At 48.0% G+C, this 17897-nt stretch overlaps 2 protein-coding genes across 3 annotated transcripts in view; both read left to right on the top strand.

The window, feature by feature from the left end:
• LOC116446882 overlaps positions 1–17897 on the top strand; it is a 781927-nt gene that overhangs the window by 681597 nt on the left and 82433 nt on the right. The gene's annotated exons all lie outside the window — the stretch shown is intronic.
• TRPM8 (transient receptor potential cation channel subfamily M member 8) overlaps positions 5049–17897 on the top strand; it is an 86902-nt gene continuing 74053 nt past the window's right edge. For both annotated transcript variants that reach the window (XM_032115315.1, XM_032115314.1), the window contains exons 1-2: positions 5049–5146; positions 10984–11096. The gene's annotated coding sequence lies outside the window, so the exon portion shown is untranslated. The remainder of the gene's footprint in view (positions 5147–10983; positions 11097–17897) is intronic.

Here is a 17897-nt window from a genome sequence, read left to right as displayed (position 1 = left end):
ACATGCTCTGATGGTCAGCCTGAGAAATAACACTCCAAAGCTTCATTTATCTGCTTAGTATCACTCCCAATGATCCTTCTTTTCTTCCAAGACTTGAGGAAACTTGCTACCAGGTGTTCCCAAACATCTCCAGCTCCTAAATGCAGGGAGATGTCTATCAGCCCCCAAAAAGCATGTTCTGCCAACCCTGATAAAGAAAAGCTCCAAACAAAACAAAGCAGTGAAAGAGTTTTTAACGCTGCTATAAATCACTTTGAAATGAAACATGTCAATGCCTTATGTGGAAAACTAAACTGATGCAAACAGCACTTGGGAGCTGGCAGTATTTCATGGTTTTTTACACTCATCCCACACAGAACTGGGTTTATTTCTTTTGCACAGGCAGGTTTTTACCCGTCATCCTTGCTGGTGTCTCGTGTTGACATCAGCAGGAGCCTTCATCAAATACATTTGTCTTCATATTGATACTTTTTATAGAATTGGGCTGCTTGCCACTCAAGGAAATTGTAGTTTCAGAGGAGTTCAAGTGGTTCCTCAGTATAATTCATTCTCAGAGAAGATTAAGAAAAGCTTAAATCTGGCAGCATGACTACTTTGCCTGGAAGAAGCAGGGAGTATTTCTTACTCAATCTGACAGAAGAAAACTAAGACTCATTTGGGTTTTAATGAAAAACAGAGTGTGACTAAATATAAATCCATACTTTAGCTGTCTTCTGCAGGGGAGAGACATCTCAGTGTAACCTCCAGAGTTACCATTATTTGCCCTGAGAAGTTCAAGCTTTAAGTGGATGTGGACGCACAGCATGTTCCGAGATCTGTCCTGTCAGAGCTCCCGGGGTGCTGCCCCTCTCATCTGTGTGATGCACAACTCCATGCAAAGCAGGAAGAGTCAGGGCACAAACGTCAAGTGCTCCTCTCTTGCCTGCTGCAACTTGTCAGCAGAGGAATATCGAGATGGCTGAAGGGCAACTGCTTGGTTATCAGTCAATCGAAGGGAGCGGGCTTGTAGTGACAGCTGATGGTTTGTAACCAGTACCCAGCAGGGATGAAAAATCTGGGGATAAAAGCCTGGGAGCTTAAGTAACTTGTTGGCTTTATATGATACTGAGTAATGTTTGATATTACAGACAATCCTGTGCCTCCAGAAATCTTAGAATCCCAAAATGGTTTGGGTTGGAAGGGACCTTCAAGCCCATCTCATTCTGAACCCCAGCATGGACAGGGACACCTCCCACTGTCCCAGGCTGCTCCAAGCCCCAATGTCCAGCCTGGCCTTGGACACTGCCAGGGATCCAGGGGCAGCCCCAGCTGCTTTGGGCACCCTGTGCCAGGGCCTGCCCACCCTCCCAGGGAAGAATTCCTTCCCAAGATCCCACCTAACCCTGCCCTCTGGCATTGGGAAGCCATTCCCTGTGTCCTGTCACTCCATGCCCTGGTGAAAAGTCTCCCTCTGTTTTTCCTGCAGGTTCCCTTCTGTGGCACTGCAAGGCCACAGTTAAGTCACCCTGAAGCCTTCTCTTCTCCAGGCTGAACAATTCCAATTGTCTCAATCTTTCCTCCCAGGAGAGCTGCTCCATCCCTCTGATCATCTCTGTGCCTCCTCTGGACTCTCTCCAGCAGCTCCAGGTCCTTCCTGTGCTGGGCCCCAGGGCTGAGGCAGCTCTGCAGGTGGGGTCTCACCTGAGCACAGGGGCAGAGGGACTTCCCCCTTCCCCTGCTGCCTGTGCTGCTCTCGATGCTTCTTTTTGATTCTTCTCTACAATTCCACATTTGTATGTGCTCTTGCTCCTTTTTTTAGTTGGAACTGGAAGTTTAGTCAGATGTTTGTCCTTTTTTTCCCTGCAGAAGTTGTTCAGCTTTTAAATGCTATGGGAAAAGATGGTGTGTGCTGCAGCAGAGCACTGCCTGAAGCCTGCCCCGGTAATCTGAGGGAGAGAGGTAATTGTTTGCTTTGCTGACAGTGGAGCTGGGCTCTCCAGAAGCCAAAGCAGCACTTCAGGTGATAAGGGCAACCTAATAAAATAGGCTCCTAACTATTTGTAGGCTGTAAGAAAACAGTATGGAAAGAATATTTTTTTACTAGAAGGGGATGGGATCAGGGCTCCAATCTAAGCTTTTGTTTAAGCATGCACAGAAGTTACACCGGATAAAGAATACGAATAAAAGCTGCTTAATGCGTGCCAACAAAACTAGTCACTAACTAAAGTCTCCTTGTTTGATTCCAGCCAAATCATCAGAGTCAAGACCCTTCCTCCTCCTTTCTGGCAGAAGTTGCTGGTTGAAGCCAGTGGGAGTTTTGCAGCACTTTTCCCAGAACACGTGAGCTGGTGCAACAAGTTTACCCCACTTGGACTTAGCAGAGTAAACCTTTAGTGGCTCTGTGTAATCCTGGCTGTGCAACTTCGCCCTATGCGGCTGAGTTGGTGAGGTTCCTTGAAAAAATGGGAAACCTTAAAATAAATATAATGTGAACGCTTTTCCTTGCTCCGAACAGGACTTGCCGTGTGTTCATGGCTAAGGATTAGCACTTGCTCCACTCTCAACTCAACATTTCAACTCTTAGTTGCAGATTTGCAGTCTGAGGGAAGGTCAGCGTGGCAAACTTCATTCTCCAAAGGGAAAGCTGACATGCAAATGTCACTTTGGTGAATAGAATAAGAGTTTTAAGTAAGTGTTTCTCAGTTATCAGTAGTAAGCTTTGAAGTGCAAAGCTGAATGACTAAGGCTTCTGTACTCAAAGGTCTCCAAGTGATCTGCAGCTGGAAAATGTAACAAGAATCAGTTTTCCAACAGGACAGAACCACATTCTGTTCTGCTTATATGATGATTCATGACCACCACCTCTCTGTGTGGGCTTGTCCTTGCTCTTTCCTTGTTCTTCCTCAGCAGCTTCCTTTTCTTTTCCCTGGAAAGACCTCTTTCTGCACTGGTGTGAGTATACCACTGGTGGAGAGTGCTTAAACGTCTGCATTTGGGGGCTGAGACACAGCTCCCAGTGCCATATCACAGCACAGAGCCAAATCGATGCCTGACCTAAGAGTGAAGTCAATCCTTTGGCTCTGGGAATCAATTCAGCACTGGACCAGGCCTTATTCAAGCCTGTTTTGCTTCACTGTTCAAAAAAAAAAAGGGAAAAAAGTGCACTTAAATGGGCTGAAATGTAACTCTGAACAGTTGAGCTATTTAGCTGGAGTTCTTAGTACACTACAGACTTCATAATAACTTTCATAACTCATGTTTTGTCCCTTCTCTCCACAGAGATGAAATGCACTGATTTACATTTGCTCTTTTTTTTGTCATTAACAGAAAAGAATCAAGCACTTTGTAGGCTGTGCAGGAAAAGAGTAAGTTGTTTTACTTCTTTTTTTTCGTACTCCTAAATACTATGAATCCATGAATATTCAAATGGCATCAATTCTCCATTAGCTTGTGGGTAATTTGCATAAGCTCCAGCGTCGTCACTAGTGCAAGTGACACTGATGCCATGCAAGACAAAGCTGTGCCAAAGGTCGGGACATGGTGTGCAGTGTGACTGCCTGTGGCTGGAGAGCTTCCAGCCTCGCAGGCATTGCTGGCTTCAGCCTGGGGGACAGGAAGCCTGGAGCAAAGGAGGCTCAGCCTGGAGCAAAGGAGGCTCAGGGGGGACCTTGTGGCTCTGCACAAGTCCCTGACAGGAGGGGGCAGCCGGGGGGGAAATCGGGCTCTGCTCCCAGGGAACAGGGACAGGATGAAGGGAAACGGCCTCGCTGTGCCAGGGGAGAGTCAGGTTGGACACCAGAAGACTTTCTTCACAAGGAAGGGTGGTCAGGCCTTGGAAGCGGCTGCCCGGGGCAGCGTGGAATCCCCATCCCTGGAGGTGTCTGCATCAGGTTAACACAGCCTGGTTTTTGGTGGCGGCGAGGGAAGCCACAGCGCCAGCTCCTGCGAGAAGCTGCTGGAAGTTTCTAGTACGTCCGGCAGAGCCAATCTCTGAGTGCTCTGAAGATGGACACACTGCTGGCCCAATTAGAGAAGCTGGTAACGCCCCTGTGATGACTTATTTAAGAAGAAGAAAAAAAAGGCGTGTACATTTTCTTCGCGGGGTTGATGTGGTGTCGGGGCTGGGGCTGTCCCGGCTTTGTGAGCCATCTCGACAGGGCTGGCGGTGACCTTAGCCCGCCTGGCCGCTTTTAGCCAGCCGTGCCGCGAGCAGAAGGGCGGCGGTGGCTTCTCCTTTCCGTGGCCCTCACGAAGAGCGGCGCTCGATGGAGCCGGCTCCGCCCACGCCCCGGCGGCAGGAGCCACGTGGCTGGTGGCGAAAACGTGGCGAGCGATCCCCCGACGAGGAATCCCGGCTGTGAAAACGTGGCGAGCGATCCCCCGACGAGGAATCCCGGCTGTGAAAACGTGGCGAGCGATCCCCCGACGAGGAATCCCGGCTGTGAAAACGTGGCGAGCGATCCCCCGACGAGGAATCCCGGCTGTGAAAACGGGGCGAGCGATTCCCCGACGAGGAATCTCGGCTGTGAAAACGGGGCGAGCGATCCCCCGACGAGGAATCCCGGCTGTGAAAACGGGACGAGCGATCCCCCGACGAGGAATCCCGGCTGTGAAAACGGGACGAGCGATCCCCCGACGAGGAATCCCGGCTGTGAAAACGGGACGAGCGATCCCCCGACGAGGAATCCCGGCTGTGAAAACGGGGCGAGCGATCCCCCGACGAGGAATCCCGGCTGTGAAAACGGGACGAGCGATCCCCCGACGAGGAATCCCGGCTGTGAAAACGGGACGAGCGATCCCCCGACGAGGAATCCCGGCTGTGAAAACGGGGCGAGCGATCCCCCGACGAGGAATCCCGGCTGTGAAAACGGGGCGAGCGATCCCCCGACGAGGAATCCCGGCTGTGAAAACGGGACGAGCGATCCCCCGACGAGGAATCCCGGCTGTGAAAACGTGACGGGCGATTCCCCGACGAGGAATCCTGGCTGTGAAAAGGGGGTGAACGATTCCCCGACGAGGAATCCTGTCTGTGAAAAGGGGGTGAGTGATTCCCCGACGAGGAATCCCGGCTGTGAAAAGGGGGTGAGTGATTCCCCGACGAGGAATCCCGGCTGCGAAAACGTGGCGAGCGATTCCCCGACGAGGAATCCCGGCTGTGAACCTACCGGTGAGTTTTTGCTTCAGTCTCCTCAGGAAGGGTTCGAACTGGGAGGGATTAGTGACTGGAAACAGCTGGAAGGGGCGTACTGGGGATTTGGTGTCTGGGAAGAGGGAGGAAGGACAAGGCAGTTGCTGGTAGTGGGGTGGGATAAACCTGCAGTGCAGTGAGCACATGAGTTCTAAAGGGTGGCCTTTCCTTTTTGAACGATAATTGAATGTTTTCATTGCATATCAGTTGTTTATTGAGAAACAGGACTTGGTTTCAATGAGCAGGGACTGGAACGTGTCCCCTCGCTGCTTGCCTTCCCCTAGCTCCAGGGCAGGTTGATAAAAGTCCACAAATAAGCCACTTGACTGGCAAAAGAATCTAGAAGAATCAGTTCAGGCTTCCATGGAAAAGACTCTGACGGTCTGGAAGGCAGCAGAAAGCTGAGGTGTAGCTGGAGGGGCAGTGCAGGCAGAGTCTCTTCTGTGTGAGGATGAGCAGCAGAGACAGATTTCCTGAAACATGGACTTCCGTTCCTGCTATTTAAATTGTTAAATGCAAATCCCTGTGCTTCACTGCCCAGAGACCCGAGTTTTTTTGTGAATGTGGGCTTACCAAGCAGCTCGAGAGACAGAGGTTAAAAGGCAGGTCAGCCCAGGTCATGGTTAAAATCTGAAGACAAACTGAGATTTAGCAGAGGAGAGTTGGAGAAGGAAGAATGACCAACAGGAAATGAAGCTCCAACAGTAAACCTTATCCTGAAAAATGCCAGATTGTTTTGCATTCCAGTAGGAATATCTGCCTTGGTTCTCAGGGTAGGATGCTGCTTGGTGGGATAGTAAAGAAAACAAGTAGTTCTCTGGGGAAAATGTGACGTGCCAGATATCCAGACACTGGGTGAAGTGCTGGAGGAGAAGAGGGAGAGAGCTGCTTGTCATTCCCAGCACTCTCTTGAGCCCAGGGTTTACTTCCTCCAGCTCTTGATGCAGCAGGCTTTGCACCCCGTGGTTTCCTTGGACTGACACTGTTGTAAACCAGGCTTTTTTGGAGAATAATACTTGTGTGTTAGCTTGTGTGTAATAGTTACAGCTCACTGAATTTGAACAGTCTCATCAGCTGGAGCGTGAAGCCCTTGAAACCGCACATTCCCCTGTAAAAAAGTTGGTTTAGAAAATGGCCTTGTTGCCTCTCTTCCAGCCAAAACCCACAAAATTCAGCAGTAATGGTTTGTAGCACGGCAGTTTGGCTTTGCATGCTGCCTGTCTCAGTGCTGGATACATTCACTAAGTACTGAGGCAGAAAGTACCTTAGTCGTAGCCACTGATGTCCAGCCATTGGTGCTCCTTCCATGTGTTTTCAGGATTCAGTTTTGATCATTACGTGTTGGATTAAGGACCAAGTCGGCCTGTGAAGATGTTTGAGTGAAGTTAGTAATAATTAGGAACAATAATGTGTACTCACACCTGTGGTAGGAGATCTAACTTGAAGTTCTTTTGGAACAATGGGAGACATGGAGATTGAGGAAAAAGGGAGATGGAAGAATCCTCCACTGCCCATTTGTTTGTTGTCAGCAACATAACTTGAGGAAATACGAGCTTTCAGGCTGACAAATGATTTAATTCTCCAGGCTTGAAGAGGAAAACTGGTTTGTTTTGTTTGGATATATCTAATATCCAGATATTAGTACTATAAACCATCATGTGACAGTACTCTTGGAGAAATTTGAGTAATTTCTTTTTGTTTGTCACTCTTCCCTGGTGACTTTATAGCCCTTGCAGCTGCAGAGGACCACTGGGAGGATTAAGTCATGGTTTGCCAGCCTTTGACATGAACTAAAATGTAGGCAAAGGCTTTTAGGACCGAGTCTTACGGGATATCATACCAGGACATGCCAGAGGAGCTCTAGGAAGATGGAAACACTTGCGGGTTTATTAAGAAATCTAAGGAATGTGGAGTATTTCACTTCAATAAATATCAATCTCTGGCTTCCGGCTCACTGCTGCTGAGACAATTTCCTCTTATTTGAGCAGAGGTCTGGAAGGATAACAACCAAGTAGAGAATGTTGGCTATCAGCCTCTGCCATGAAATGAAGGAAAATAACATATTGACCTTCTTTTCTTTCCACTAATTCCATTCTCTTCGAGATGCTGACACAGGAGTAGAAGTCCTGGTTAGTAGTACAAAATAAAGGTGCCTTTCAGCACCCAGAGTTCCCCCTGGATAGCAAGAGGCTGGTGCCAGACTCCTCTCAGTGGTGCCCAGCAGCAGGACGAGGAGCAATGGCTGTAAACAAAACCATGAGAAGTTCCACCTCAATGTGAGAGAGAACCTCTGCTCATGGAGGGTGGCAGAGCCCTGGAACAGGCTGCTGAGGGAGGGCGTGGAGCCTCCCTCTCTGGAGGCATTCCAAACCCACCTGGATGCACTCCTGTGTCACCTGCTCTAGGTGACCCAGGGGGTTGGGCTGGATGATTTCCAGAGGAGTTTTGTGATTCTGTGAAAATGGTTGGAGGAGGGGCAAAGGGTATAGAGGGAAGAAGGAGAGAGACAGGTGGCACTGAAGTTACCTGATAAACTGAATTCCTTCCCCATTTTCAGCCACAATGATGAGAATTTTGTCCTGAAATGGTTTTGTCAACCCTGGGTCAGGGTGTCCTTTCCCAGCTCCTCACTGCAGTGTTGTCTGTATTTGTCATCCATGGCCAGAGTTAAATGATAGAGTCCTAGAACATCCTGAGTTGGAAGGGGTTCACAAGGATCATTCAACTCCTGAGTCTGCTCTGGCCTCTCCGGCAGAGCCAGGTACCTCCAGTGTGCCTACCTGACTGGTGACTGGGACTCACCAGTAACCACCACATGTAGGGGTAGCTTCCCAGTAGGAATGTTTGGGGTTTTGGCCTTCCCTGCAATCAAGTGGAATTTGCAGCTCTGTGGCCAAACACTACCCAGACAGTGAAGGACATTTTAATACCAAATCCACGAACAAATCAATTTACTGCAGTAAAGCTACTTAGGGGGCCCATCTGGTAACTGCTAATTTACAGACTGGGCCATCTGCCACTATCACAAGCTGGGAAGACTGGAAAAGTTACCCAACATAGCCAACAGTTTGGCTTTCTTTTCTCTCCCCCTCCCCTCCCCCCATGCTGTGTTTTGTTTTGCCACTAACTGACAGCACCACAGCGGTTTCTGTTCTGAAATCCAGACTTTTCAAACCTTGGAAAATCTCGTGCTGCTGCTGTGACTCAGCAGTTGTCCCTGGGTATGTTTATGCAGCGTTGAAGCTGCTGACAACAGGATGGTTTGGGAAGCTGGGTTTCTACCCAGCACCTGCATATTTTAGGTTGGTGTGACAGGATGTGTGGAAAATTTATTTTAAACGTGTGTTTTTAAGCTTTACTCCTCTGGAGTTGCAGAATGCCTTCAGGTCCAATGGAAATGATCATAGAATCATGGAGTGGTTTGGGCTGGAAGGGACCTTAAAGATCATCTAGTTCTGACCCATGGTAACATGTGACACGGAGAGCAAGTCCATTAAGAGCTGCAGGTTTGTTCTGTGGTTGAATTGGTTTTGACCCTTTTTACCATGTGTGGTAAGCTTGAAGTTCTTCACACTTTACCCTGCTTGAGCAGGCCATTGGTTGGTTTTCTTCAAGGTCTGTGGGACTGGGACACAGTATTCTGTTTGAAGATGATGGGGTGAAGCTGAGCTAAATGGCTGGAGCTGTGTCAGGGCAGGTTTAGGCAGGATATTAGGAAAAGGTTCTTTCCCCAGATGATGTTCTGGCCTGATGGTCGGGCAGTGGTCATGGTCCCAAGCATGTCAGAGCTCAAGGAGCATTTGGACAACGCTCTCAGGCAACAGGGTGGGATTGTGGGGTGTCCTGCACAGGGCCAGAAGTTGGATTCAGTGATCCTTGTGGGTCCCTTCCAGCTCAGGATGTTCTGTGATTATGTTACTCAATGATAAATACCTTACTACAGCAGAAAATTCCAACTAGGCAAAGCCTTAGACAGACTACAGTTTTCCTTTGAGAGTTTTGCCCTTCAAAAAGGGTTGGAATTTAATTCATGCTTTTTTCTCTGCTAACTGGATAACGTTTTAGGAACCTGAGCAGTGGAAGTGGTGGCATATAGGATTTACATACTCTTCAACAGATGGGGAAAACCAAATCAGTGCAACAGACCCACCGCTGATCTTCTGAAGGTTTGACCCCGAGAACTCCTTTGGGCTTCCCCGGATTAAGGTGGCAGATCATCCTAAAAGGGGGAAAATTCAGCAGCAACAAAGCTTTTTGTTGCCAAGGTGAAAACCCAAAGCCTTTCCTTACTTCATGAGTCTGATGGTACTCTGCTGGGACACAGACGTGCCACTGGAAGTTTGGAGCTTCCTTTTCCATCTGAGCATGCTTTTCCTCTCTTAGTGTGATTGAACATGTTATCCTTAGGGGACACGTTAATTGAATTCTCTGTCAGCTTCTGCTTTGAGAACGAGGAGGGCCCAGAGGACAGATTACCAATAGGGATCCTGTGGCTAAGGTGATTAAAAGTTGTTTGGCTGTGGAAGAGAGAATGTTGTTGTTCTCTGTTGTGTTTCCCAGCAAAGAGATAACACTGAGACTGACTGCAGGGTGACAGGTCATATATGTTTAATTTGAGCAGCTATAAAAAGAAACTTGCAGTAGGGCTGCTCGTTGGGAATTTAATAAATAAAAGTTAGTATCATAGCTCAGTGTAATCCCAAGGAGAGCTCTTCATGGAATCCAAGCTATCAAAACCTTAAGATAGGAGGTGGTTGTCAAGAGCAGAGTAGGTCTGCAAGGCAGAATTCTCTTTTTATGTGGTGGAGTTTGGGTGCTGAGCACTGATCAGTTTTGTGCTCACAAGCCTCCTATGTCAACAAATCATAGAATCACAGAATATCCTGAGCTGGAAGGGACCCACAAGGGTCATCCCATCCAGCCCCTGGCCCTGCACAGCCACCCCACCACTCCCACCCTGGGCATCCCTGGCAGCGCTGTCCAAATGCTCCTGGAGCTCTGGCAGCCTCGGGGCCGTGCCCATTCCCTGGGGAGCCTGGGCAGTGCCCAGCACCCTCTGGGGGAAGAACCTTTCCCTGAGATCCAACCTAACCCTGCCCTGGCACAGCTCCAGCAGCTCCCTCAGGTCCTAGACTGCTGCTAGGATGTTCTACAGCAGTGGAGTAGAGGCTCAAACAAAATAACCCCCCCCCAGGTTTTGCCCTAGGTTCCCTTGCCGTGGTTGTGGTGGGTGCTGTGTTTATCAATCTCCCATTATCTCTTGGCACTTCCCTGCTGGAGCCACAGTGAGCAGGATGGCTCTTTGTACTACTGGAGAGATCCTCCAGGTGCAGCTGGTTGGGTGAAGGCAGCTGGGAGGGCACAGGCTCTGCCCCAGCTGAGCCTCGTTCCTCCGAGGCTGTAAGTGAGGCTGAAATGCAGTGTGGGGCTGTAACTTGGGTAGGGATAAGAAGAGAAGAGAGGGAAGCTGCAAGTCTTCAAATCTAGATCTGCCTTTCCAGAGTCTTGAGTTACCTTCTGTGCTGCACAAGAATATGAGGATGGGCTTTGTGTGCCTGCTGTCCTTGGATGCTGCTGGAGGCCCCCCTGGCCACATGCCAGGCTCTCCCTGTGATTCTGTGCTGCAGGGTTTTGTCATGATCCACTGAGCCTGCTGGAAGATGCTTTAATGTTTCTGATTCTGCCTTTAATGTGCAGACAGGAAGGCAGGTACACAGCCTGCTCTAAGCCTGAGTGCTGTAAGATTACGAAATGCCTTGTAGGGGTTTAGACTGTTTTATTGAAGTCTGTGGTTTGTTTTTGCCTGCTTTCCTCAGGAATGCACTCCTGGGAGAGGCACTGCACCTCCTGCAGAGTTGGAACCTGAGGAAATTGGCCACCAGGAGCTGTTGATTTCCTTCTCCTGTGATCTTCCACCTCTCTGTGTGCCGTGAGTATGGCATTGCTGGAATGATAAAACACCTGATGCAAACAACTCTCATCTATTTAATCAGTGCACTGAGGGAAAGAGTTGGATTTAGGTGCCATAGTGGACTTCCTATTTTGGAAAGTGAGTTAAATAATTATCCATTGCTTTGCAATTTAGAAGTGATGGTGAGAGGTGCTTTGGCCTCATTTGTGTGAATTCTGCAGTGAGAATGGACCAACATGATCTCATTACATTTCTTGCTCTGGAGGACACTCCACACAGAAACAAGGTTCCTTTGTCTTTTGACTAAGTTAATGATTGACCAATATTTGTGGTTATTCCTTTCCTTATTGGAGGTTTCTTTGCTCAGTAAAACTTTCGGTGTGTCTTTAAACTGGATCTTTCAGCTGTGACTTCAAAGCTTTGTCTCCTTGTCTGTGGCAGGAGCAAAGTCTTGCCAGTGTAAAGTATCCTGTAAAGTCTTGAGCAGAGATAACCCCAAGTACAGCTTGAGCTTCTGAACTGCAGGGAGTTGTACACGATGAGGGGGGTGGAGAAAAGATCCCTGCAAGAGGTAGGCTGTATCTTTAAAAACTGCCCAAGAAAACAAGTCACTTACTTCCTTCTGAGTCTAGGCCTCTTTGTTTGTTTTTGGAGAATTACTGCTGCCTGGGTGTTTTAGCTTGTAAAATAATCACATGGGAACTCAAGGGATTGGCAGTGCAATAATCCAACAAGTTCCAATAACAAGTTGTCTTTGCCTTGGCCATCAGGGTTTTACTTTGCTGGTCCCTTTGACGCAGAGAAGCGGCAAGTGCCAGCTGGCAATGCTGGACTTTTGGGCACCTGGAATGTTCCATTAGCACCTGCCTCAGGAACTAGGCTTAAGCTTGTCTAGCCAAGAATTCCAGGATCATGCTGAGGCCAAAAACTTGGTTGGATTTGGATTTCTGTGACTAGGAATGGACACATTGGAGGCAAGACTGTGGAGTGGAACTGTGGTACTGCCCAGCTCTTCCTGCTGCCTGTAGTAGGGGTGAGCAGGACTGAGCAGGGAAACAGGGCTCAGTTGGACAGCCAAGTTGAGAAGCTGTCAGTGTTTGTCAGATAATCGTTTTAGAAATAAATCTGTTATGACGTGGCTCTTCCAGACCTCTAGATAGAGCCATCTCTTGGGGATGCCAAGCTTCTGTTTTTCAGAGCCTGTGAGCACTGAGCTCTTAACTGCAGTTTTGTTTAGAGGTTAGGGAATGTTTCCCCCAAGCTTAGTAAAGAAAAAGTCCTACATGGCAAAATGACTTATTTTAGGGTTGGTGTAAATCTTGACATGAAATGGTTTAACCTAATCAAGCAATGCAATGTTTTAATAAAGCTGCCAAGAAAGAAGTAAGGGCTGTAGTTGTGCTCATTATTGCACAGAATAAATCTTCTAAGCCCTGCACAAAAATGGGCAGAACAGAAGACAAGTTGGCTCTCCTGTTTCTAGGCTCAGCAACAGATCAAGGCATTAAGACTGGCTGCTGCTTGCAGTGTGAGGAAAGGTGCTCCTTCCAGCCTTTTCCAGCAAGGTGACATTGTCCTGTCCCTAAGGGGACTGCTGTAGCTCTAAAGTATTTGAGTGGGAGTCTGTGACTTGAGGTTTAATTTGGTTTTTGCTGAATAATACCTCTTTCTTGGGGCATTCACTTGACACTTAACCCATTTTGCTGTTGCCCAGAGAGGTTGTGGACTTGCCATCCCTTGAAGTGGTCAAGGCTGGACAGGGTTTGGAGCACTCTGGTCTAGTGGAGGGTGTCCCTGCCCATGGTAGGGGGTGGAATGAGACGAGCTTTAAGGTCCCTTCCAACCCAACCCAGTCTGGGATCCCATGATTCTCTGTAATAGAACTTCCCTTTCTTTCCCTCTTGCCAGGGTTTCCTGCAGAAGCTTTGTACAAAGCCAAGCCTCTGGCTGGGGTTGCTCCAAAACCACCCATCATCCCCTACCTAAAAAGGGATGTGTTTTTATGCAATCACATCTTCAAGGGCTTTGAGGCCAAAGGGGTCTGTGCTTGTGGGCTCTTGGCAGGTGCACTGAAGATTGTGAAGAGATGAGAAGCACGAGCGCTTCTCTGCAGGTTCCTCTGCTCTGCCTGATGGCCACAGAATCCCAGAATTCTGAAGGCTGGAAAAGACCTTTAAGGTCCTCAACCCAGCACCGTGCTCACCCCTAAACCACGTCTTCAAGTGCCACATCCACGTGGTTTTTGAGCACTTCCAGGGATGGTGACTCCATCCCCGCCCTGGGCAGCCTGTTCCAGGGCTTTACAAACCTCGGTGTTATCTTCTGGGTGCAGTGAATAGTTTGGATTTATGATGCTTACGTAAGAGCTGTGAAGAGGAGGTATCTTTGTTGGCAGTTCAGTTGTTGCCAGGCCTTTGGCTTAGTCACACACTAGGAGAGGAGGCATCTGGCAGCAGCAAACCCCGCTTTTGTTCTGTTCTTCGCAATTAAGCTCCTGTTTACCTTGAGGTTTTCTGATGTATTATTAATCCAGTTTTTGTTCTTAAACCCTTCCTAGGGAAAAAGTGGGTTTAAAGTGTGCTTTAAAACCAAATTGGTTTTATTTTTTCACTCAGCTGTGAGTCAGTCGACTGCATTTTGTGACTGCATACAAAGGCCTTAATTTCAACTCTGACTAAAAGGGAATGACTTTTGTGCTGTCTCTGTTCAGCTTTGAAAAAGGAGCTAAGTGAGCTCTCCTGACTCAAGGTGTGTGCAGTGACTGGTGTGAGAATGCAGCTGTGGTCAAAGCTACTGGTCAGGACATCTAAGATAAGACTTGTGAAAGAAAAATAGACCCCCTGGAAGTATCAGAAGGCATCCCCTGCATTAAGGAAGCTGCAGTTAAATCAGGTGCTGATCTTACTTGCTGTGACACCTGGCATAGATCCATGGCTGCTTAGCTGGAGAACTGAGCCAGCCACAGGCAGCTTTTGGAAACAAATAGGGATGAAAAAGGATTTGTCCTCCAGATGCATCAAATCTTCACTCTTCAAACAAGGGTGTGTAAGTGGCCAGCAGTGTGGACATTTAATCACGTTTTTTATGAATTGAGCCAGTGTGCAACATCATCTCTTGCCCACACACACGTGTCCAAAGCTGATTCAGATGCTGCTCAAGGCAAGCTGACTTACCAATTTCTTTGGGGAGGGATGTGTTTGAGCTCTGAGAAATGCACATCAAAAGCTGCAGATAATCAACCATTCCCTTCCAGTGAGGAGAAGATAAACTCCATGTTATTGGCATTTCCAGTCCCAGAGAGGGCTGGGTGAGGTTTGCCAGCTGTTCCCTGGTCAGGGAAGGAAGGAGGTTGTAGAATTGTTTCCTGCATGGGACCTGGGCCTGGCTCAGAGCTGTGGTGGTAACTGGTGGGGCAGTCTCACAATAGGGTTTTGCCTAATTTCCCAGACATCCTCACTTTGAACTCATGTTTAGGCTGGAAGGGATCAGCCCAAACCTCCTGCTGCAGTGGGGTCACTGAGAGCAGCCTGTCCAGGAATGTCCACTTGGGGTCTGAATATCCCCACGGCTGGAGATTGCACAACCTCTCTGGGCAGCCTGTTCCAGTGTGTGACCACTCTCATGGTCAGAAAGGGTTATCTTGTGCTCAGATGGAATTTTCATGGGTGTGTTTGTGCCTTGTTCCTGCCCATCAGGTACTTGGGCACATTGATATGATCATCCCTGAGCAGTCGGAGCTCTCTCAACCTATTCTTGCATGAAATGCTCCAGCCCCTTCATCCTCTTCTGGTCCTTTCCTGGATTTTCTCCTGTAAATCCATATCTTGTACAGGGGAGCCCCAGTGTAACAACACTCCTCCAGGTGTAGCCTCACTGATCACCTCTCTCCCCATCCTTCAGTCCCTTCAGAAAGGGAAGGAAATCGTGCCTTTCATTTACAACCACAGTCATCATTAGGAATAACAACAGCAAAATCCCAAACCCAGTTGTGTAAAAAGTATTATTTCCAATGCAGCTTGGTTATAATTTTAAGAATATTTTCATGCATAGACTTCTTATATCAGAAAAATATATGTAAAGAGAGGGAGAGAGTGGAAACTACTGAATATAGATTTTGTGAGTGGTGTGCATTGCAGTGATGGGCTGTACGGGGGCAAAATGCATTTGTTTTATGAGGAAATAGCTAGGGAAAGGGCAGCAGGGGAAGAGGAGTGCTGCAGGAATAAATGGCCACCAGGAATTTCAAATTCAGACACTGGAGGAGGTGAGAATTTGTACTGGCTAAATGAATTGGGTGGAAAATACCATTGTCCAAAACTGTAAACTCAAATACTGCTATTTTTAGACTTGTTATTCCTGTTTGGTTTTTTTTCTCAGTGGGTTATTTTGGCTCTAGTGACCTGGAGGTGTGATTTTTGTAGATGTCTAAGACATGGCAGTCAAACTTTGTTTGCAGAGCAGAGTCTGGTCTTTGCAGGGACAGTACTGCTGGTGTGATTTTTCTGTGCCACTCGGCCTATTCCTTAGCAGCTTTCTTACCAGCACCTTTCAGGCTTTGCTGCAGCTGAGTTTTACACATCCAAACAGACTACCAAGATCAATGGAACATTCCTTTTATATGTAAAGAATATAAAGAAGCTCTCCAGGTTGGATGGGGCTTGGAGCAACCCCATGGCAGGGGGTGGGACAAGATGAGCTTGAAGGTCCCTCCCAGCCCCATTCTGTGATTCCATGAATCCCATTTGCCTTGACGAGGGGGGTGTGCCTGCAGAACAGCCAGCAGAGATTTGGGAGCAGAGCTGTGGGTGCTCCCTGCCGTGTCCCTCTCCCTGCTCTCACCTGTGCTCCATCCTTGAGTGAGGAGCTGCGTGGGGGTAGCAGGTCTGAGCAGGAGCACCTGGCACAGGGCTTGGAGTAGAGCAGGAGAGGTGTGGTGAGACCCTGTGGGTCTGGCATTCCTCTTTCAAATACTCATTCCAGCAAGTGTTTATTGGCTATTACATCTAAGCTGTGTATTTACAGATTCTGATCGTGTTTCAGCTGGAGAGCTTTAACAGTGGAGTCCCCCATCTCCAACCTGCCTTTTGAAAGCAGTGTTATATTTAGCTGTTTTTTTTTATTACTGGCAACTTCAGCAGTTGAAATTGGACCTTGGGGCTTCAAAGCAGCTGCTTGCTTAAGGAAGCATTGCTGAATAAAAGCTCCCTGCTCTGCTCCCCTCCCCCTGCTTTACTACACTCCCAGCTGTGTGAGCCCAGCAGCAAGGAAGGGAAGTTGGCCTTGAAGTGAATCTAAAGAGGAAAGAGAGTGGGAAGGGGAGAGGTGGAGTCAGCCGGGGAAATGCAATAGCAGCCCGCAGCGTGGGAAGATGAGAAAGCAGCAGCAAAGGCACTGATGGTTCAAGCTCTGTGCGGGGGAGCTCTGCGGAGCAAGGGCTGAATAGAGGGGAGGACCAAGGAGTTTAAAGAGTGAGCGCACTCAGAGAAAAGGCAGGGATTGTACTCCTGGTTCTTTCTGGAGTAACAATCAAAGGAAAAAGGTAAGGGGGACAAGGAGGAAGCAAGTGAAGTCGGTGCCAAATTCCGCTTCAAATACGAGCCTTTAATAAACAAGGGGCTGTGAAAGCTGCAGGACACTTGGAAATGTCTTTGGTGTAATGCAGGAAGCAAAGAATACTAAACAGGGTTGTGAGAATGCTGTAGACATGAATCTCCTATTTCATTATATTCTTATTTTGGTTGTGTAACTGTGCTCTAAGCTGGCCCTGGCAATACATGTTTTAATCCTTAGTGCAGCTCAAGTGTTACTGTATTTCATGGTATGAAAGTAACTGTCAAATACAATTTTTTAAAAAAAATTTAACTATTTTTTTTTCCTAAGGGATTAACAGAAACCTGGAGACAGTAGGATGGTATTTACCTTCTACAGCACTCCTGCCTTCAATAGAGAATAGGGTGGCTTTTAGCCAAGTCTAACACATTCAAGTTGAACTCCACATATTTTAGGCAGCTTTTGGTAACTAAATCAGTTTTAAATGCACCAAGTAAAAGTATCAGGCTCAGCTCACTTTGAACTGTTAAAAATGACTTGACTGCAACTTTGAAGGCTTGGAGGGAGTTGAAAGTATGTGCAAAAGGAAACAAAGTTTGGGGTAAAACTTTGCTGGTATCTTTTAGAGCAGTGCAGTACATACTCTGTAGTGCCATTTTGTCAGACCAATGTGGGTGCAATTAGTCCCTGCGGTTGCTAATGGCTCTCACCTTTCAGTGAGGGTGTATTTCTCGCTCCCTTTGAACCAGAAGGAGGTGGAGCTCAGAAGTGGCTGGCTCAGCTTTTCCATGGGGCTTGAAGCAGGCCCCTCAGTGTGGGGCCCTGTGCCCCAGCCAGCATCTTACCACAGAGACATCTCTCTTATCTGAGATTTATGAGGCTGGCAGTAGGGTTGGGCTTGAGTGGTTGTGCAAACAGGGTGGCCAGCGGGACAGGGCTGGTTTTTTGCTGTGCTGCAGTGCAGCCCCCCCCAGCACAGCTGTATCTCCCCTTGGTTACTAAACCCACAACTATTTAGGTAGTCCTGGGTAACAGCAGTGCTTTGCTTACCTTTCTTTCCTTTGGCAATGGTAACAGACCAGTGACTCACTAGAAAAGACACAAAACTTTCTTCCAAAGATTTTCAGAATTTAATTTGACTCTGAACTTCATTCTGCTGGCTGAGTACTGCTAGAATGCTAAATCTTCCTTGTAGGGTCCCTTCAGCTGCTGGAAGGCCACAATAAGGTTACCCCAAAGCCTTTTCCAGACTGAACTATCCCAATTTTC

This window comes from Corvus moneduloides, chromosome 7, assembly GCF_009650955.1.
Source record: "Corvus moneduloides isolate bCorMon1 chromosome 7, bCorMon1.pri, whole genome shotgun sequence".
In the NCBI taxonomy this organism is placed as follows: Eukaryota; Metazoa; Chordata; class Aves; order Passeriformes; family Corvidae; genus Corvus; species Corvus moneduloides.
Note: the sequence above shows the minus strand (reverse complement) of the source record. Positions and strands in the feature narration are given on the sequence as shown.